At 36.5% G+C, this 22988-nt stretch overlaps 1 long non-coding RNA gene across 1 annotated transcript; it reads left to right on the top strand.

Annotated features, from left to right (window-relative positions):
• The first annotated feature begins 11526 nt into the window (after positions 1-11526).
• Positions 11527-13271, top strand: LOC120244173. The gene is made up of 2 exons (XR_005531484.1): positions 11527-11830; positions 12778-13271. It is a non-coding gene; the product is annotated as an uncharacterized LOC120244173 (long non-coding RNA).
• Positions 13272-22988: the final 9717 nt, after the last annotated feature.

Below are 22988 nucleotides of genomic sequence, written 5' to 3' on the forward strand. Positions count from 1 at the left end.
CCTTAAGTAAATGTGTGCATGTATATATTTATGCTGAATTAGATTTCAGCCGTAAAAAGTTGAGCATGCATTTTCCAGGACACTGCCAATACCAATATCATGTTATCGTCTAACAAAACTTTTCCACAAACATCTAAAGTTCAGTTTATGTTAAAATGTCTGCAGTTGTCCCTGAAAGGCCTTAGGGCTTATTTTTCAAACCAGGATTCAGTCAGGTTTCATGCATAGCATTTATTATATTAAAAACATTTGTGAGTTTCCACAAAGTGTCCCGTTAATTCATTCCTCCAATTTCTATATTTCCTGCAAACTGGGTTTGGTCCTAGAGCTTGATTATATTTGGCAAGACCCCACAGGGTATGTGAGGTACTTCACATGGTGTCACATCAGGAGGCACCTCAACACTTCAGTGATGCTAACTTTGGTTAAGATATGACCACCAGAATACTGTTGTAAATATGGGCTTAGCGTGTTTCAATATCTTCCAACATTCAGTGATTGTAGCATGCACTGATAATCCATTCCCTTACCAGTTCTAGATAATCATGTTTAGAAAATGCAAAGGGAGGGGTGCCTGGGTGGCTCAGTCCATTAAGCATCCACCTTCGACTCAGGTTATGATCTTGTGGTTCATGGGTTTGAGCCTCATGTTGGGCTCTGTGCTGATAGCCTGAGCCTGCTTTGGATTCTGTGTCTCTCTCAAAAAATAAATATTAAAAAAAAAAAAAATGCAAAGGGAAGTTACCTAATTTGATAGGTGGGAAACAGTGTCTTCTGATGTTTTCATTTAGATTTTATTCCTGTGGTACAGAGGTTTTTTTCCTCCCCCCGTCACATACAAAGTTGCCATTTGCAGTGCACTGTTTATGTGACCAGTACCCTAAATCCAGTTCAAGTGTACAATTCGTATGTGCAGGGAAGGTTTTCACCTAAATCATGTCATGAGTTCACCATTAGGGAAGGGTTCTGTTAAGGAAGAGAGAAGATGCTGAGCAGATAAAGGGATAGATAGATGACTTCTCTTCAACTTACTAATCTTTTTCCTTTCGATTTCTGTATTTACAATATTAACCTTTCATTATGTTGTAATGGTTTCTCTCCAAGTTATCTTTTGCTTTTCAGTTATTAAAAAAGGGCCCTTTTTAACAAAGTTTGCTTAGTTTTAAGTAAGCCAGCTTCTACCAATGTCTTTGCAGTTTCTGCTTCTGGTGTCTTGAGGTCTGTGTGGGCTGCTTCCCAGACCCCGAGAGGCCTTTGTATTCTTATTTAAAACCAGCAACAACTCTGAGGTAAGTAGTCATTTCCTTTGTGGCCTTAGTCTTTGTATCAGCAAGTACTCAGCCACTTGTGGAGCCTGAATTATTTAAATAGATATTTGTTCACATTTTGCCGGAGTTGGAAATAAAAATTGTCATAACCCAGGCTACTTTTACATAGGACATCTAAGTGTTTAGAACCTTCCAGTCATTCCAGATTACTTTGAAGCCCAGTAGGTGTTTGCCGTAATATTCAGAGTTTTATCTGCTGTTACTCTGGCTGTGCTTAGATAAACGTACCCGTCTAGTCTGTTTTGTCTTAGAACAGGACTCTCTTAGTGTTTGCGGTTTGCCGTAGACCACACTCCACTGAAAGCGAGACTGTAGTGAGACATCAAGACTCTGATAATAAAGACCTGTGCCCTTCTAACTGACTGGAGGGTGGACCTTGAATGTTTTTTAAACGGACAATTCTATTTTAGCTTCAAAAGACCATGTGCCTGCTCTGGATAAGTGCTGTAAATCACCCTTCTCTATTGCTGCAGCCCAGTCCTAACATCTCATTTACCTTATTTCATGTGTAGGCGGCAGAAACAATTATGGGTTTGTATCTTTCTACTGCTAAGCATTCTTATAAATTATCCAAGCAACAATACACACACAGAGGTGCGCGCACACACATTTTTCTATAGGTACATACACGATTAGATGTGAAAAAATGAGTTGTATTCAACTGCATGGGCCTTAGAAAAATGTCTTAACTATTCAATTCCCTGCTTTTCCATCTTTGTCCTACAGTTTCTGAAGAAACACTTCCTGCAGGTAGGCTTGCAGTTGAGGACTTCACAAGCATCTTAAGAGAATGATATGCTAGAGTGGCTTTGCAGAGCTTCCCAATCATGTAAATTATTTTGGATTTTTTTAAAAATCCTGTTTTCAACTGATCTACAGATAGGCTATTAAACAGAAGTCAAATGAGGGACGTCTGGGTGGCTCAGTGGGTTAAGCGTCCGACTTCGGCTCAGGTCATGATCTCACAGTTCATGAATTTGAGCCCTGCTTTGGGCTCAGAGCTGACAGCAGAGCCTGCTTTGGATTCTCTGTCTCCATCTCTCTCTGCCCCTCCCCTGCTCATGCTGTCTCTGTCTCTCTCTCTCTCTCAAAAATAAACATTAAAAAAAAAAATGACATAAAAGCATGTAGAGCAAAAATCAGAAGGGTGACTGGGTTAAGCATCCGATTCTTGATCTCCGTTCAGATCATGATCTCCACAGTTCATGGGACGGAGCCCTGCATCGGTCTCTGCGTGCTGACAGTGAGGAGCCTGCTTGCAATTCTCTCTCTGCCCCTCCCCTACTCGTGCTTGCTTTTTTCTCTCAAAATAAATATTTTAACAATCAACAAAAAATCACAAGGGCAAACATACTTCATCCCTTTCCCTCCAGAGCTAACAGCCATTATTTTTGGTGCATCTCATTCCAGAACTATTATGCATTTATACATTGTTTTTAAACATAAATTTGGAGTATATTCTGATTCCTTTCACTTTACATCAGTGTTTTTATGGGAATCCTATTTTGGATGCAATATATTGTGTAATGAGGATATATCTCCCTTTAAGTAAACATTCTCACATTATGCATACAAGTCTCCCCTGAGCCCCTGCCCCATGTTCTTCTGTTACAAACAGCTGTAGTGAGGGTGCTTTCTTTTTCTTTTTTTTTTTTTTAAGGAATCTTGATATACACATCATTGTGCATTCATATTAAATATTTTTACAGGATACATTTTTGTAAGGGGAATGTCTGGGTCAAAAGATAAGTCAGATTAAAAATTTTTGATGTTATCAAACCTACTTCTCCCAAAAAGCTCTCATAGCAACTGTGGATGGATGTACATTTTCCTTTTTTTTCCTCATTAGGAGATGTGTACTCTTTAATCCTCCCCTCCACACTTACCCTCTGATAACCATTAGTTCTCTATAATTAAGAGCCTGTTTCTTGGTTTATCTACCACCGTCCCCTGCTGCCCTCTTTTGGCTTGTTTCTTGAATTCCACATATGAGTGAGATCATATGGTATTTGTCTTTCCTGACATTTCAGTTAGCATTATATTCTAGCTCTATCCATGTAAATGACAAGATTTCATGCTTTTCTATGGCTGAATAATATTCTGTTGTGTACATAGCACATGTGTATACATTCATCAGTAGGGACTTGGGCTGCTTCCATAGTTTGGCTATTGTTTAGTTTTTGTGGGGTTTTGTTGTTGTTTTGAGAGCGAGCACACTTGTGCACACATGCATGAGCAGGGATGGGGGAGAAGGAGAGAGAGTCTTAAGCAAACTCCACACTCAGTGCAGAGCTCTATGCTGTGCTCGATCCCACGACCTGGGAATCATGACGTGGGCTGAAATCAAGAGTCAGACAGTCAACAGACTGAGTCATCCTGGTGCCCCTGTAGTCTGGCTATTGTAAATAATGGTGCTATAAATGTAGGAGTGCATGTATCCCTTTGAATTAGTGTTTTTGTATTTGAAGGGTAAATACTCAATAGTGTGATTACTGGATCATAGGGTATTCTAGTTTTAATTTTCTTGAGAACCTCTATACTGTTTTCCAGAGTGGCTGCACCAAGTTTGCATTTCCACCAACAGTGCAGGAAGGTTGCTTTTTGTCCACATCCTTGTCAACACTTGTTTCTTGCAGGTTTGATTTTAGCCATTCTGAGTGGTGTGAGGTGGTATCTCATTGTGGGTTTTATTTGCCTTTCCCTGATGATGAGTGATACTGAGCTACTTTTCATGTGTCTGTTGGCCATCTGAATGTCTGTGGAGAAATGTCTGATCATGTCTTCTGCCCATTTTTAAACTGGAATTTTTTTGGGGGGGTATTGAGTTTTATCAGTTCTTTAATATTTTGGATACTAACCTTTTGTCAGCCATGTCACTCGCAAACATCTTCTCCCACTGAATAGGTTGCCTTTTAGTTTTGTTGAAAAAACATTTCCTTTGCTTTGCAAAAACTTTCTATGTAGTCAATAGTTTGTTTTTCTCTTTGACCTCAGGAGACCTATCTAGAAAAATGTTGCTTACAGCTGACATCAGAAAATATTGCCTGTGTGCTCTCCAAGGATTTTTATGATTTCAAGTCTCATATTTAGCTCTTTAATCCATTTTGAGTTTATTTTTGTGTTCAGTGAAAGGGGTCCAGTTTCATTTTTCTGCATATTGCTGTCCAGTTTTCCTAGCACCATCTGTTGAAGAGACTTTTTCCCATTGTATATTCATTCCTCTTTTATCAAAGATTAATTGTTCATATAACTGTGGACTCATTTCTGTGTTTCATCTTCCATTCCATTGATCTCTGTATTTTTATGCTAGTACCATACTGTTTGAATTACTAACACTTTGTAATATAACTTAGAAATGAATTATACCTCCAGTTTTGTTTTGTTTTCAAGATTGCCTGGGCTATTCAGCATCTTTTGTGATTCCATACAGATTTTAGGATTGTTTGTTCTAGTTCTGTGGAAAAAAAAGCTGGTGTTTTGATAGGGACTGCATTAAATCTATAGATTGCTTTGAATGGTATAGACATTTGAACTTTTCTTCTTCCAAGCCATGAGCATGGAATGTGTTTCCATTTCTTTCTGTCCTTCTGTTTCTTTCACGGGTTTCTCAGAGTATAGATCTTTCTTTCTCCTCCTTGGTTAAGTTTATTCCTAGTTATTTTATTCTTTTTGGTGCGGTTGTAAATGGGATTGTTTTCTTAATGCTCCATTGCTTACACCTCAGAAAACATAATCTATAAGCTGCTTACAATTCCCATTTTTTTCCAACCCCTAAATAAGTGAAACTGTACACATCATTGATACACAGGATTTGAAGCTCCATTAGTCTTTAAAACATATTCCTTTTCCAAGCAGATGACATTTATCCTAGATAAATTGGAAGTGTGAAATATTGGCACAGTTTTGAGGATATATGGAATGAATTCACTATAGGCTTCTCTATGGCCTACAGAGATCAAATCTAAAATTTGTCGCAGATCAGTCCTGAGCCTCACTTGATTATAGTCCTATTAACCTGATAATTTGCTTATTTTAGATGAAGATGAAAGAGCAAGGAAGACTGATTTTATATCCCTGTGAAGTTTAATTCTATCCATTCGAGTGATTCCTTTGTGTAAAGTGGCATGCCTCAGAATGTGTGTAGCACAAAGAATAGGTCAGGGTGCCTCACTTCCAGACAGTATGTCTCTTTTCCACCCAGGTGACAGTAACTTCAGATCTGGTATCTTCCCATTTGGATAGCCATTGTCCTTGCTTCTGGCCAGTCCTAATATAGATGCTATTATAAAACTAACACCCTGTAGCTACGCTGTTCAGACTGAGTTATTTCAAGCGTGACAGCATGGCATCAGTGTATCTATTAGGCAGAGGACAGCACTCCTCTTGTGCCTCTGTTTTTGTCCTGAATTCCCCAGAGCAAAATGGAGCCACTCCACCTTTTCCCCTTTCATTTACTACCTCCATGATACATCCTTATCCCCAGAGTACAAGAGACCTAGAAAATGAAAACATGGAGAAGGGGAAAAGAACATGTGTTAAGCAACTTGTCCTGTATACCTTCCATAGTTTGTATTTTTAAAACCATCTTTCAAATTAGTCATTATTATCATGCTTTACAAATGATAAAATTTAAGCTAACGATGAGAAATTTATGGTCAAGCAGCTAGCAAAAGGTGAAACCCAGATTATGATATTGATTTGTCTGACTTCGTGATAAAGAATTTTGCTTATGAGAATGAACTAGTGGAAACATGGCTTTTAAAAACTATTGTTTTTCTTAATAATGTCCTCTACAACCAGTATCATAACACTCTTAATACTTAACCACTTTTGGATTATACTAGAGGCAATTATAAAATTAGATTGTGGGTAGGAATTAGAGAGGTTTTATAAAATGCAGCTTGAGGGGCACCTGGGTGGCTCGGTTGGTTAAGCATTTAACTCTTGATTTTGGCTCAGGTCACGATCTCACAGTTCCATGAGTTGGAGCCCTGTGTCAGGCTCTGCACTGACCCTGCTAGGAGCCTGTTTAGGATTCTTCCTCTCTCTGCCCCTTCCCTGCTCTCACTCTCTTTCTCAAAATAAATAAATAAACTTTTAAAAAATTTTAATGGCATTTGAGAAGGAAATCCTGAGAATTTGTCACTAGACAGTGACTAGCACAGTGGGGGATTTTCCAAGTCAGATGTTGCCTTACAGATGCTTTGTAGATTTTCTCCATTTACCCGTACCAGTGAGAACACAAGTACACCTCTAGTGCTTGCTGAAATAAATAGGTTTTTTCCTTTTATGAGGACATGTATTATTTAACAAAAAAAGTATCACTAAATTCTACCTTTTTGTTATAAACCTTTAAAGAAACTAGCATAAAATAAAAGTTTTAGAGTCATGCAAAGTCACTTCAAAGGTTAAAATCCCAAAAAAATATGAAATAACTGAAACTGGCAACAGTGTGAATCTCCCCCAGGGTCCTCCAAGTTGTAGAGTAGTGAGACCAAATAAAAAACTTTAGCTTAGAAACAGATGGCTTTGAAATACATGCTATCCTAAAGTCTATGAAATAATAATAGTAATCATATTTCTGTTAAATGTGATGGATTAAAACTTAGAGATACTCAGTAAAAAGACCACTGTCCTACAAAATCATCATCTTGGGTGAGGTGTGTACACATTAGCACTGCTCAGAAAAGATATAGAACACTTTAAAGCTATTTGCAGGACTCCACGGGCAAGCATACATGCACCTTACTATGTGGTCGTTTTCTCCATATAAAGAACTCACCAGACTTGGCTCCAAAACACCTATTTTCAAAAGGCAGAGGAAAAAATATGTCTCTATTAAATAATCCCAGTATCTCCCGACAATTGTTTTGGCTATGATCACAGCATGACTGGATTAATCAAAATTTCCATGTATTCTTCGGAAAGCAGTATTCATTATAGCAACATTTTTAAAGTTCTAATACATGTTTAAAAATTATATTAATCCCAGAATATTTTAATTTCCCCTCATATCCAGTGCTTAACCCAAAGTTGAATAAACTTTATCTTGACCCTTACATCCTTATTATCCACCTCAGTTGGGAACATAAGTGGATTGGACAATGGAGTAGAATGTATACAAAAATGTCCTACACAGATGTGTGTTTTCTTCCCCTTCTTCCTCTTGTTTCCACTTGACTGGGACATTAATCAGCCATGGGGAGGCCCCCTCCATTATATTCTCTGCAGTTCTGTGTTCAGGCATTTGGATATGTGTATGTATTTTTGTGCATATTTACACACAATTGAAGAATATCCATGATAATTTACTGGATAGGTAAGGATAGTAAAATGCATTGTTAGTTACCAGGAAGTTAGAGGAAAATTTCACATACAAACACTTTTAAAAAGATATCCTGTTGCAATAAAGTAAAACTTGCAGGCTCTTACATTAAACCATTAAATGTTTGGTTCTACTTCCCTAATTTCCTGAAGCCACATCTTTCATTACTTACCAAATATACATTCCTGTAAGTTAAGTAAGTCCCTGGCCAGGTTGCTTCCTTGGCTCAATTTCTTTGCTATTTTTAATGTGCATGGTGCTCTCTCAGCAGCTCCTAGAAGCCTAGGGTCAGCTGAGACCCATTCTCCTAAAACTTTACAACTCTCTACAGGCATATTTACAAAGTGTTACCTGAAAATACCAAGAAACCACCACACATTCCATTTGTGTGCAATTCATTAAAAAAAATTTACATTCATTCCACTAGTAAGAGTTATTTACTTCTCTGGCTCTGGCTTGAAAGGATGTGGTAGGTTTGAGTCAACAAAACTGTCTCTGGCCTCTTCCTCCCCTTATTCATAGGCATTAGCCACCCCGCAGGTGTAAACCTGTACACCAAGAAATCTGTGTGCGTAAAGTGGAGGAGATCTGAAGCAGAAAAGCTTAGGGTTTGGACTATATGGGGATTAAGTAAAAGCTACAGCCAACCATTCAGCTCCTGAGGATTATTAATGGTGGTAATGAGGAAAACATTTTGAACCTGGGCCTCAAATTGCAGTCTGTGCTCAGCAATGCAGGCACAACATGAATAAATTTTAACAAGTTTTAGCTTTAGGCTTCTCATTAGTGCCCTTTTCCCACATGTAATGTGCAGAATGCACCACTAGAGGGCAACCATTTCCCTTAGGGAAAAAAATAACATCAATTGAACCACATGAAGCTACAACTTCACACCCAGTAGAATGGCTATAATCACAGAAGACAATACACAGCGTTGGAAAGGATGAAAAGAAACCAGGAACTTCATACTGTGATGATGGGGATATAATATAGAACAGTCGCTGTGAAGAAGTTTGGTGGTTTCTTTAAAATTGTTACAACCCAGCAATTCCACGTGTATGAACCTATGAAGATAAATGAAAACCTGCTTACGTTAAGACATGCTCATGAATGTCCACGGCAGTGTTAGAAAACAAATGCGGACCAGCCTTGAAAATTCTCCAAACAGAAAAAAATTTAGTCATACAAACAAAGCTTGATTTAGCTTACTTTGCAAGACTAGCCTGATCTAGGTCATTTCTTGTTTATGTCTCTGAAAATCATAAGAAAAACTTGGACAGTCCCCAAAGTGGGTATGAAGTAACACAATGACCAATTCCTGATCATTTAAGAAAATGCTAATATATTCTAACACTGTGAAGAATAAACAGTTACTGCTTTCTCATTGTAAAAGCTGCTTGATAACAAATATTCCTGAGTCTCATTTCGTGTTTTGGTTTTAGTGTTTCTGGTATGTGCATAACAAACTTTCACTAATTAACCACTATGGTGATTGGTATTACTTCTGTTATTTCTGAACTTTTGACATCTCGGCAGAAGAAGTAGAATCCAAAGAAGACCCTGAATTCTCGAAGGCCAGTGAACAGACAGGTGCTGGTACCCATATCACTGCTTTCTTGCTAACCCTGGAATTTGAGGGTAAGTCTATTTGAGATCAGAGGTCTGCTCTTCGTGTTTTGAGCTCTGCAACTTTATTGTGCACACCTGCATTTTGCTTGTTGAGTCTTCTTGGTTAGTCGCTGTATTCTGTTCAAAGAGTGGGGGTGGCGGTGGAACGTGATTCCCTGTGTTTTGAAACAGTTGTTGGAAAACAGGGCCTCTCACAGTTAGGACATTAAAGGGGAAGATGGGTTCCATCTGGCTTATGGGTGAGGCTCTTGTGCTTTTTTGGAAGATACCTGATCTGAAACTGCAGTGGCCACTTTGGGGAACCTTTAACTTAGGTCCACCTTAAGCACTCTGAGAAGGTTCTAAACCTCTCAGAGACCATGAAATGCATTCTTTAAAAGGCACATAAAAGCTTCTAAAAGACGAAAAGGACTCCAAAAAGCTCTGAAAAAATCCTTAAAGCATGCAAATAAAAAGTCTTTCGCTCTCTTAATTTAGTCCATCTGCCAGAAACACAATTTGCCAACAATTCTTTTAACTTTTGTACCTGAGACGTGGCTACAATTTCAAAAAAAAAAAGCTTTAAGATCTTTTTGGATGTCTGTATGTTTATGTAGGTCTATGTATGTTACAGATAGGTGATAGTTTTCTCCTTCCAGATGGTAGCATCAAAATTGTAAAGAGCTCTATTTAAAGAAGTGTTTTATCAAGATACTCTCAGAAGTATAGAAACTAACCCAGATGTTTTTCAAGTTTATGATCTGAGATAATCCTTGATAAATACAAGCTAGTGTAAGTGTGCTGGTTAATAAAAGCAGGTATGTCTTCAAAATTTACCAAAAAAAGTAAGATAGTTGTTTAATGTCTAACCCAAGCACAGTTGTTCAAAGTAATAAAGTTTACACAAACTTTAACTGAATAATGGATATGCACTGAATATCTAAATCATTTCCAAATTTATATTTAGCATTAATTTTTATCTGCTTTGGCTTTTTAGAGATAAAATATATTTAGGTCCATTAATATGATTTGTGCCACACTGAAAAATTTACTATGAGGAAGAATACTACTTTAGAAATTATAAAATATATTTATAAATTTGCCAAAACACACATTTTCTTAGTTTTCAACTAGGAATTAAAGATCCTAACAGTTAAGAATTCTAATATATATAATTAAAACTACTAGAAATAACAGGGCTAAAAAGACTACTGCATATGAAAAGTAGGTGAGGAAAACAAGGTTTTTTAGATAAGGAAAGATATGAAGGACTTTTGGAGTTTTTTTTCTCGTTTTTAGTAAAAATAAGAAAAGTATTTACTTTTTTTTTTTTTTTGTCCTAAAATGATTGTTCCAGAATGAGAAAAAAGGACAAAACCTAATTGGACATAGAAACTTACAGACGGTTTGTGAAAAGGGAATCTTGAGAAAGGAATTTTATGTGTGATCAAGCTTAGAATGGACTTGTTTTTTAAAAAGACTTTTAATATCAGGGCGCCTAGGTGGCTCAGTTAAGTGTCCAACTTCAGCTGGGGTCATGATCTCATGGCTTGTGGATTTACCCACATCAGGCTCTGTGCTGACAGCTCAGAGCCTGGAGTCTGCTTCAGATTCTGTGTCTCCCTCTCTCTGCCCATCCCCTGCTTATTTTCTCCCTCCCCCTCCCCTTCAAAAGTAAACATTAAAAACATTTTTAAAGACTTAATATTAAAAGTATACTGATGCAAAACTAAAATTTAGTTTCTTCTTTGTTAAAACAACCAAATTTTGTTCTTAGATTATTGGTCTGCTCTTAATAAGAAATTATAAGCAAAGTTGTTTTGTTTTTACCTTTAATGCAATTTGCCTAAAGAACATTCCCTGTCTTATGAAAATAATTTGTGGTTCAAGTCTTTATCAGTCTTTGGTCTCTTAGAAAAAAATGGAGTTTTCTCTATTAAAAAAACCTAAGGTTATTTTTGTTTTGTTTTTACAACTTTGACTCTTCTCTATTTGCCTTTGAAATCTTTGTCACTTTGGTTGAATGGATAACTAAGTATTATCTCACAGTGATGATCCTATCTGATCAGATGTTTTACATCTTTTGACATATTTCACAAATTTCCCTCAATCAAATTCTGAATGAAAAAGAGATGACTTATTTAGGCTTATTTGGGAAACATCAAATAAAATTTAATTGTTTAGCTTTCTTAGATCATATTTCTGAGAGAGAGAGAGAGAGATATAGTTCATTAAGATAATCAGAAATTATAAGATTTTTAAGAATTTCAATTATGTCCTGGTATAGTCTTATTAATCCTAATTTCAACTATTATCTTAAAATATATTTCACAAGAATAACCAAATTTTACATGTCAGTTGCATCATTTTGGGGTTGTATATAAAACTCTCACCAGATCCTTTTAAAGTATTTTTTAAGTCTTTTGACATTTACAGACAGTTGTTTTACTCTGATGGTTTTGCAGAAGTGTTCCTGCAAAAATGCTTCATTTTGAAATAAATTCATGTAAAAGACCTTGACAAGTACTCCAAAATCCAGGCTTCTGACAACTTCGTAACACTGAACTAGGTAAGAATTTATAAAGCTCTAATGGAAAATTGATTGATTCATCAAGCTGCTTACCCAAGGAGAAACAAGAATTACAACTAAACGAACTTATGAAAATGATTAGAATTTTTATGACTTCATTTAGAATACTGCTGGTTCTTTAATGTTTTCCAGATTTAAAGGACCCCTTTTGATCCAACTCTCTTAAGCTATCTATAACTTACAGCCATTTGGTATGTTTGCAACAAAGGTTGAAGCATTTATCTTTCTCCCCACCTGATCTCTGAATTTGGAAACTCTTATACCATTAGATATACTGCCACAAAAAACAGGAGTATTTAGTTAGTTCAGTAAGAATCTGTTCTCTTTGTAACAGGATAGTTGGCTAAGTCCTAGGCTTGACTTCCTAACCTCAAACTTTTGAAAGTCTAGTCTGAGATTCTTTATTGAAAAGTCTTAGCAAAGCAGATTTAAAAGAGCATATATGGTCAATCACTATTCTTGATGTACTTGTGTAATCAGGCCAACTTCACTGAAATTAGATTTAATTTGCAAACAAATTAGTCTTACTGTGACTATCTCTAGTCATAATGGGGGTGATAAGAGAAATTGCATTTCAATACTACATCTTTGTGGACACTAAATTCTAGTGCTGTTTTCTACCTATAAACTAGATTGGGGGGCGCCTGGGTGGCTTAGTCGGTTAAGCGTCCAACTTTCGCTTAGGTCATGATCTCGCGGTTCGTGGGTTCGAGCCCCGCGTCGGGCTCTGTGCTGACTGCCAGCTCAGAGCCTGGAGCCTGTTTCAGTCTGTGACTCCTTCTCTCTCTGACCCTCCCCTGCTCACGCTGTCTCTCTCTCTCTCTCCTAGAAATAAATAAAACATTAAAAAAAAAAACTGTTAATCACAACTTATAAAAAAAATAAATAAAAAAAAATAAACTAGATTGGATCCTGATTTCTTCTAGTTTGCTCCAGTATTTGGATAGAACTCTCAACACCTCCAGTTTCTTCCTACTCTTTTGACTAAGAATCAGTGTGAAACTAAAACTGCCCTTTTCCCAAAGTCATGCAAGCTAAAGCTGGACAACTAGATACAAACTTCAGAGAAATCACAACAGCTCATATGTGGACATTTGACACTGCAAACAAGGAAAATCTGTCAGATTGCCACTGTTGGCCCTCACTCCCAGATGCTCTGAACCTAACACTAGGAATCTTCTCAAATGACTGTTCTCCAAACTCAAAAACTAAGTTTGTAATTTGCTGAAACTATTAATGTTTGTTTTTCTTTAGCTTCCAGAGAACTGCATCTCATTAAATTACCTGTTTGCTCACATTATTCAGAGGCCTAATTTGAGTAAATGCTCACCTAAAACATGACAGGATTAAGTAAGTAATCATGAGGATGTGAATGCTAACACGTCATGTTGTACCTATGAAATAAATGGGGTTCATTTTATCCTCTGTGGTGGTCTCTGCTGTGGGGAATTTTTCAGTCCTTGGTGGTGGTACAATCCTCATGTTCACCTCTCCAGTGCACGGTATACTCTTGAGGGTTTTAAATGTCTATCAGCAGCCACTCACATGCCACTTATCAGACAACTGGATGAAAACAACAATAACCACATAAAGGATGAAGATGGTGACTAAATGGCCCTCTATGCTGATGACTCATCTGGATGAAAACACTGAACATATGATTCTTCGGCCTCACTACATCAATGGTGGTAACTAATAATAATGCTATATTGGTTAGTAATACTCTCACCCTAAGAAAATTACCAAAATGGGGTGAATTGTTAAAATCAAAAACAAGTGGAGACCAGCCTTAAAAATTCCCAGGGCAGATAAAACTAGTCATGCCAAATAAGCTTAATTAACTAAGCTTGCTTATGCCTCTAAAGTTCATAGGCAAAATTTAAAATGTTCCCCCAAGTTGATATGAGGTAACCACTGACCAATTCCCTTTCATTCAAGGAAATTCTAATATTCTAATCAATCACTGTGAAAAATAAATAGTCACTGCTTCTCACTACATAAGCTGTTTGATAATATATCCCTGAGAGCCTCATTCCATGGTTTGGTTTCAATGCTCCCAGTATGTGTCCAATAAGCTTTTACTAATTAATACTTTGGTGACTGGTGTTACTTCTGTTATGTGTAATGCTGATGTCAAAAGTTCAGAAATAACAGCCAAAATTTGGAAACAGTCCAACGGGCGAACCGATAAACAGCATGTGACATATGCATGATGGAATACTGTTGAGCAGTAAAAATGCTGTGGTACAGATTGATTTTTGAGGTGAACTTCAAAAAATATATACTAAGTAAAAAGCCGGGTGCAAAATCACCATATAGAATATGATTTCACAAATTTATAGATAGAAACCAAATTAGTGACTGGGGAGAAGTGGAGATGGACTGCAAGGAGGGCTCATGAGAATACTGGGGGTAATGAAAATCTGGATTGTGGTGACCCTGGCACAACTCTAAACTTACTAAATCATGAATTGTAAACACGATGACTTTTCTATAAATTGTACCTCCAATAAAGGGGGATCCTCAAAACACACTGACTTAGTACTGTACTAGAATAGGTACTGAGAAATGAAACAAGTGGAAGAAAAACTGGAGCGCTGTTAGACTATAACACAAATAGCCACTGTATCATTCAGTCCTCGGCTCTGGTTTCCAGACAGGAAAAAGATCATTGTTTGCAGATGAATGGGGGGAAATCAGGGAATTTATGGTCAAGTAAAAATTTTATTACTTTTGGCTAGAGGCCAAAAACAAACATTAAAAAAGTTGCAAGTTTCAGGCAGAATGCAGTTATTTTCTGAATGAACACCAGTGCTCTAGAGTCACATTTATGAAGGGATTTATAACATCAAGTTAACTTATGGATCTAGTGTGTATACAAGAAGTGATGGCATAGATGTGTGTAAATAATGTTATTGTTTATAAACTCCTAATATTCATAAAAGAACAGGTATGACATATGGGAATAAAAAGCTCAGTCTGTTAAAGTCTACTAAGATACTCAACAAATTTTACAAATGGCTCTAGCAGTAGTAAGAGAAAGGAATATGAATATCAAGATGAAGCTATGCCCTTTCCTTTGGCTGTAGAATGGCAGTGGCCACATTCTACTTGTGGGAGTTACTAAAGACTATATATATATATATTTTTTTTTTTTTTTTTTAATAGTAAAGTGCTAGACTCAACTTTGGGCTTGAACTCAACCTTGAGGTCAAAAGTCACATGCTCTACAGACTGAGCCAGTAAGGCACCCTCTGACGGGCTCTCCCATTACTATTAGTGCTTGGATAAAATAAAATATAAACTTTTAAATGCTTACTAGATTCTCAGAAAAGCAGGGAAACTTCCTATAAGCAGGAATTGTAAGTAAACAGAAAAGCCATGGTTGCCCTGAGGAAAAATGCCCTTATCAGCAGTAGGATTGAGAGACTAAGCCTTAGATGACCAGTGAAGGGAGGAGTCAAGCCTGAGTACCCCATATTAGGCCTGGAACCTTGAAGAGAGCTAAAGTGTCCCAGGGACAGTTCCGGGCCTAGAAAAGCAAATGCAAAACCTCTCAAAGAACACTCCCAATTTAGAACCTCTGGATTCCCACAGGTTTAACCAAGAAAGCATTCACCACACACAAAATGGTACCATAAGGAAAAATCCAGAACGATAAACAGATTTAAAACCCCTCAAAAACTTCAGATACTGGAATTACCAGCCACAGCATATAAAGTTAACTGTGTCTGAAATGCTCCAAGAAACAGAAGAATTAAGCAAAAAGAATCAAAAAGCTTTAGCCCAAGCCTATCTAAAAAGGAATAAAATAGTACTTTTGGAAATGAAAAACCGAGCAGTGAAATTAGAGATTCAATGGTTTAACAGCAAATTATTTTATTTCCGTTTCACCTCTGTGTAAAGTCCCAGAAAAAGAAAAGTGATATTCAAAGAGTCCATGGTTGAATTTTTCTGAGCAGAAAGATCTACATGATGAATAATCCAGATGCATTTTAATGAAACTATAGATCAGACCAAATGAAAAGATCTTAACAGCAGAAAGTAAAAGGAGATCCCATAAGAAGGAAAGGGTGGCAGCTGAGTTAAAATTACAAAGGAAACCAGATAATAGTGGAATAATAACTTCAAACTGTTGAGAGAAAAGTATTAACTAGAACCATACCCAGAACTATCAAGAGTAACAATTAAGTGCTGTCTACTTGAAATTTGCTAAAAGTGGCCCTTAAGTGTTCTCACTGGACACACAGGTAACTGTGAGATGATGGATATGTTAATTAACTAGTTGGGATGATCATTTCACAAAGAGTGTGAATGTTAAAGTTTTGTAAAAAGGTCTTAAGCAATCTATAGCCCTACAGGGGCTCAAACTCAAAACCCTGAAACCAAGAGTTACACGCTCTACTGACTGAGCCAGCTAGGCACCCCTATGTTCTATACTTTAAATATTCAATTTTGTCAACTACAACAAAGCTAAAAACAATGTCTTAATACAAAAGCAGCAGTAAAATGACATTTTCAGATGAACAAAAACCCAAGCCGTTACTTAAACTTCTAGAAATACATCCTTTAGAAAGCAAATTACCTCAAAAGTCATGTCTGAGATACTCAAAAGAAAAATGATCAACGTGAACCCAGATAAATAATAATGTTTAAATATGGGTTGGGTAACAACTAAAATACTGGGTAACAAAGGCTGGAAGAGAGGTGATGAATTTTAGTGTTCTATGGCCCTCAGTATTCCAGGAAAGCATTTAACTTACTAATTAGATTGTTGAAGATTTCAGCACACATTTAAGGTTAACTACTAAAAGAATAAAAAGGTGTGGAGGGAAAACACACAAAAAAATCAATGAAATGAAGGCAAAAGTTTTGGGCAGAAACTAAAAGTGCTGGTAAAATTTCTGACCACTTAAATCTGTTACTCCCCCTTCCCCCACCATGCAAAACACACAGGACAAATATGGATAATAAAATTAAAAACCTATGTACAACATCCTAATTAAACCACGTTTCAGGAGCCCCAAAATTTGAGTATATGGAAGACCTGTGTGAATTAGAAACTGAGCAAGGAGAAAGCAACCAGGTGTGTGAACTACAAAAGCAGGAAACAAACTCACCAGAAAATTCAGAGGACTAGGTAGCTACAGAACAGCACTGAAACTGGAGAGGGTTCTGCGTTCTCAAATCGCAAGTGAGAGCACACAGTATTTGAGGCAGGTCTGAATAGGCTGAAGTATCTTTGTGCCCATGAACCCACAAAACTAACCAGTAAAAGCTCTCTTCAGGATAAAGTCCCTGGATACAGAATCAAATACACATCTGAAAAATGCTCAACTTTTTTTTTCTTTATTTCTGAGAGAGAGTGTGTGAGCAGGGGGAGGGTCAGAGAAAGAGGGAGACACAGAATCTGAAGCAGCTCCAGAGAGCCCGACGCAGGGCTCAAACCCACAAACCGTGAGATCATGACCTGAGCCAAAGTCGGACGCTTAACCGACTGAGCCACCCAGGTGGCCCTGCTCAACTCTTTTTAAAAACCAGCATACATCTAAAACCTCAAAACACACAACTAATTATACAGAATGTCAACACACTTCTTCTGGTGATAGGTCAAACAGCCAAAGAAGAAGATGGCAATGTGCAGAAGACTGAGCAACACAAATTGCTAGTTTGATATAATGCACAAATAACAGAAACTGCATCAAACAGAATACATAAATAACAAAATTTAGCTACATAATTGGCCATAAAATAAGTTCAGTATATTTCCCTGAAGTGGAGTCAAACAGATCATGATCACTGATCAAATGAAATTAATAACTTAAAGATATACTTCTAAACTCAAAACTTGAACATTTAAAAAATAGAAGTGAACATTAATGAAAATAAAACTCATAGGATTCAGGAAATGATGGCATTTTAAAAATCAAAACTTACCAAGACCAAATTAAAAATCCTAAAAGATCTACAATCAATAAGACAATGAACTGGTAATTTTTCTACAAAAGCACACTGGAGGTCCAGGTGGTTTTATAATTAAGTTCTATCAAATGTTCAAAAAGTGGGTTATTTCACTGTTAATTCAGAGAACAGAAAGAATACTCCATAACTCATTCTATGAGGCCAAAAACTGAAAACAAAGGAACAGACCAATCTCCTAAGCACAGATGTTAACAGTCCTAAGCAAAACATTAGCAATTAAAGTTCAAAAATTATTTTAAAAAATGATCATGGGGCACCTGGGTAGCTCAGTTGGTTAAGTACCTGACTTCAGCTCAGGTCATGATCTTACTGTTTGTGGGTTTGAGCCCCATGTCAGGCTCTGTGCTGACAGCTCAGATTCTGGAGGCTACTTTGGATTCTGTGTCTCCCTCTCTCTCTGCCACTCCCCAGCTCGCAAACTCTCTTTCAAAAATAAACATTAAAATTTTTTTGATTAAAAAAAGATTATTTAAGGATCAAGTTGTCTTTAGCCCAAGAATGTAAAGATGCCTCAACATTTAAAAAATTTTAAATGTAATTCACATTACCAGATTAAAGTAGAATAAAAATTTACTTCAAGAGGAAAAAAACTTTGATAAACTGCAACCCCTATAATAAAAGCTATTAAGAAATAAACTTCCTTGCCCTGATAAGGAGTAGAAAAGCCTAGTAAAATTCAGTATTGTGGAGCTGTCAATACTCCCTAATTAATCTGTAAGATATAGGATTCTAGTTTTAAAAAAGAAGAAAAAACCTCCTGGAGTTGTTTTTCTTCCCAAATATTTGGGAAGAATGATTTCTTCCTGAAAATGAGGGGAGACTTGCTCTACAAGCTATCAAGACCTTTAATCTAGTTACAACAATTAAAATAATGTGCCACTTGGCTCTTGGTTAGACAAACTGACCAATGGAATAGCACAGAAAGTCCCAAAATAGACATTCTTTACATGGAAATTGGCCATGTAGATAAAGTCCCTGAGGAAAGGATGGATTAGTCAATAAACAGTTGAAAGAAAACTGGTTATCCACATAGTAAAAACTTAAATTATTTATCATATATACATAAATCAATTCCAAGTGGACTGAAGACAAATGTGAGACTTTCTGACATTTAGAAGAGACTTTAAGAAATATCTTAAGACACAGGGGCACCTGGCTGGCTCAGTCGATAAGAGCATGTGACTCCTGATCTCAGAGGTGTTAAGTGAGCCTCATATTGGGTATAGAGATTACCTTAAAAAAAAATGTTAAAAAAAAAAGGGGGGGTACCTGGGTGGCTTACTCAGGAGAACACTGAATTAATTTCGGGGTTGTGAGTTTCAGCCCCATATTGGGTGTAGACATTAATTTAAAAAGTATCTTAAGACATAAAAATAACTACATTTGAGTTTGTTAAAATTAACAGTAGAAATATTAGTATTATGAACTTTTTTAAGAAAAAAATTAAACAACATAAGACACTAGTAAGTATTTCACAGAAGAAACAGGAATGACTAATGGAAACATGCTCAACTTATTAGCACTAGTGCAAACTAAAGCACAATGAAATGCCACTTGACACCTACCAGACTGGCAAAAATCAGATCTCATAGTAGTGAGCAAATGATAAACCATATTAAAAAGTAGCACAACCACTTTGGAAAATTAGCTTTGTAAGTTTATAAGATAATGTAGTAATCAGGTACATACCTTATAACCAACTCTGCTTCTAGGTATATGCTCTAAAGAAATTTTTGCACATCTGTACCAAGAAACTATATATGAATGTTCATTTTAAAATTGTCTATAACAGGAAAAAAAAGGAAAACTGCACCCATTATAAGTTATAAAAATGAACCTGTGGAATGAAAAAAAGTTAATGTAAGACTACATATAGTACAATACTATTCTGTATAAAGTTCACCAACAAAAATAAACATTGTATGGGATATGTATATATAAAACAAAAGGCAAAAAAAAAAAAAAAAACCCCAAAGAACTGACTGATTCTGAACAGTAGTTACCTCTGGGGAGAAGGGTAGCCTGGGTATTAGAACTGAAGAGAAACACCAAGGTACAGTCAATATATCAGAAATGTTCTAGTTCTTAATTAGGGAGTGGATACATAGACATTTAATTATTATTCTTCATTACTTCCACGCTGCATATATTTTTATATATGAATCAAACATTACATAAAGAACTATAGTGACCAGTGGTTGCCAGAGGTTGGGTGTAGGGGATGGACAAAGTTAAAAGTTATAAAACTCTAGTTGTAAGTCCTGGGTAAGTAATTGCACCCTGGGTGACGATAGTTGTTAATGCTGTATTGTATATTTGAGAGTGTCTGAGATCTTAAAAGTTCTCACAAGAAAAAACTATGTAGTGATGAATCTTTTTATTAAAACTTTTAACTTTTTTTTTTTCAAAATATTTTTATTTATTTCTAGGAGAGAGAGAAACAATGTGAGCAGGGGAGGGTCAGAGAGAGAGGGAGACACAGACTCCGAAATAGGCTCCAGGCTCTGAGGGGGCAGTCAGCACAGAGCCCGACGCGGGGCTCGAACCCATGAACCGCGAGATCATGACCTAAGCGAAAGTCAGACGCCCAACCGACTAAGCCACCCAGGCGCCCCTTTAACATTTTTTTTAAGAGAGCGCGCACACATGGGAGGGGGAGAGAGAGAGAGAGAGCGCGCGCGTGCGCGCACAAGCAGGGGAGGGGCAGAGAGAAGGAGACACAGAATCTGAAGCAGGCTCCAGGCTCTGAACTGTCAGTACAGAGCCCAATGCAGGGCTCAAGCCCACAAACTGTGAGATCATGACCTGAGTGGAAATCAGATGCTTGACAGACTGAGCCACCCAGGTGCCCCTATGTGGTGATGAATCTTAACTAGATATATTGTGATTTTTCACAAAATATACACATACTGAGGGGCATGGGTGGCTCAGTCAAACATCTGACTCTTGATTTTGGCTCAGGTAATGATCTCACAGTTTGTGAGTTCAAGCCTCACATCGGGTTACATGGTGACATCACAGAGCCTGCTTGGGATCCTCTCTCTTGGCCCCTCCTCAGCTCACACTCACACAATCTCTCTCTCTCAAAATAAACATTAAATACACACACACACTCACACACACATATTGAGGGGTTTCTGGGTGGCTCAGTCAGTTAAGTGGCCTATTCTTGATTTTGGTTCAGGTCACGTTCTTATAGTTCATGGGTTCAACCCCACCATCAGGCTCTGGGCTGAAAGTGCAGAGCCTGCTTGGGATTCTCTCTGTCCCTCTCTCTCTGCCCCTTTCCCACTTACATGTGTGTTCTCTCCCTTTCTCTCAAATATATATTACATATATTATATATATAAATTGTATATATAATTATATATTTACATATATATTTACACATATATAATTTACATATATATAACATACATTTACATACACATATTGCATCATTATGGTGTACACCTGAAACTAATGTTGTATGTCAATTATATTGCAATTTAAAAAAATTTAAGTGACCAAAAAACAGATACACGGTGACCAGAAATACTTTTATATTGCTAAGACACTATAAAAAAGTAAATAATCTTTCCTCAAATGTATGGAAAGTAATCTTTCCTTACATGTATACTACCTTGTAAGAGCAGACATAACAGCTGGTTAGGTGGGATTTTTTTTTTATCACAAAGAATAGTGGCCAACCACTCATCAGTTATGGATCTTGGCCAACTCATTTAATGTCAAAAACCACAAGAATTTTTTGTATCAAATAAGGTTATCCTCAAAGAAGCTATATACCCTACTTTTTGAGGGTAGACTTACGTTGTAACTATAAATTATTTTTAATCAAGTCTGATGAATAAAGTACACATGGCCATAATCAAGTTAAGATTCTAGTCAGAATTAACATCTGACTAGGTTGCCTGGCTGGCTCAGTCAGTAGAGCCTGTGACTCTTGATCTTGGGGTTGCCAAGTTTGAGATGCACATTGAGTGTAGAGATTACTTAAAAATAAAATCTCAAAAAAATTTTTTTTAATTAAAAAAAAAATCAACATAGGACTAACATGAGTGATGAGACTAGTCCTCCTGGATGCCTTACAAGTGGACTCTTGGAGTCATTTTCAGAAAAATGTTTAGCAGTGCCAACATAATTGGGGGAAAAAAACCAGGGTTACTTACTTGGATTACTTGGAAGGGGAACATTCATCCTAATGCATCTTTATGCATTTCATTTATCTCATTTCTAGATAGTACAAGTCTGCAGCTGCTGAAGAGACCACTGCTTCATCATTTGCTTAGTGAAACCTTTTACATTAGTTGCCTTTAACCTTTAATATTTGTATGGATAACAAAAATCTATTTTCAGTTAAACATAAACATCCTTTATATAAGAAAAAAATATTACAGCCAACCTCCTAAATCAATTTCAGGGATGGAGAATAAACAATTACATAGTTTTGATAGGATTCTGTAAAAGCATTAAAAAAACAAGACACAAAGTTACATAGACCTTATAGAAGTTGCTATTCATAATAGATACAGGCAGTATATTTTGAACCAATTGTACTGATGTGAATCCAATTCCAATCTCAGTATTTGGTAGTAGATAGGATTATTTTGTTTTGCTGGAGTATTACTACACAAATTTATATATGGCTCTAAGAAAATACTACAGGTAAGTTTTATTGCAACTTTTAACTCCACATAAAGAAAAGACAGCCAATGACACCCCAATAATAATTTCTTTAGGAGTCTGATATAAGAAACCACAGAAAACATTCACTTAGAAGATATGAATTAGATTCAAATTCATCCTCTATCACATAAGACATGAAGTAAAATGAACAAAGAAAATTCTTAAGTTTACCATTTGCAAGAGTTTATATAATGTCAACAATCTCTTATTCAAGCATTTAACAGCATTATAAATTTGTGTGGGAATTAAGAGAATAAATATTCCTTAGAGGGAGTACAAAGTTTATCCAAACATTTAAAATAACTTAAAATAATCAGTTATAGAGCACAGTGAAATTAGTCAAAAACAGTATCAAGTAATTTGTTTTTAAAGCAACAGTACAATGTAGGAAAGTAGTGGTTTTAATTCTATGGAAGAATCACAGAAAAACACCTAGAATACTTCTTGAAAAAAATAATGTGTGAACTTT

The sequence above is a fragment of the Hyaena hyaena genome, unplaced genomic scaffold, assembly GCF_003009895.1.
Source record: "Hyaena hyaena isolate Hyena2069 unplaced genomic scaffold, ASM300989v1 scaffold_373, whole genome shotgun sequence".
NCBI classification, from domain to species: domain Eukaryota; kingdom Metazoa; phylum Chordata; class Mammalia; order Carnivora; family Hyaenidae; genus Hyaena; species Hyaena hyaena.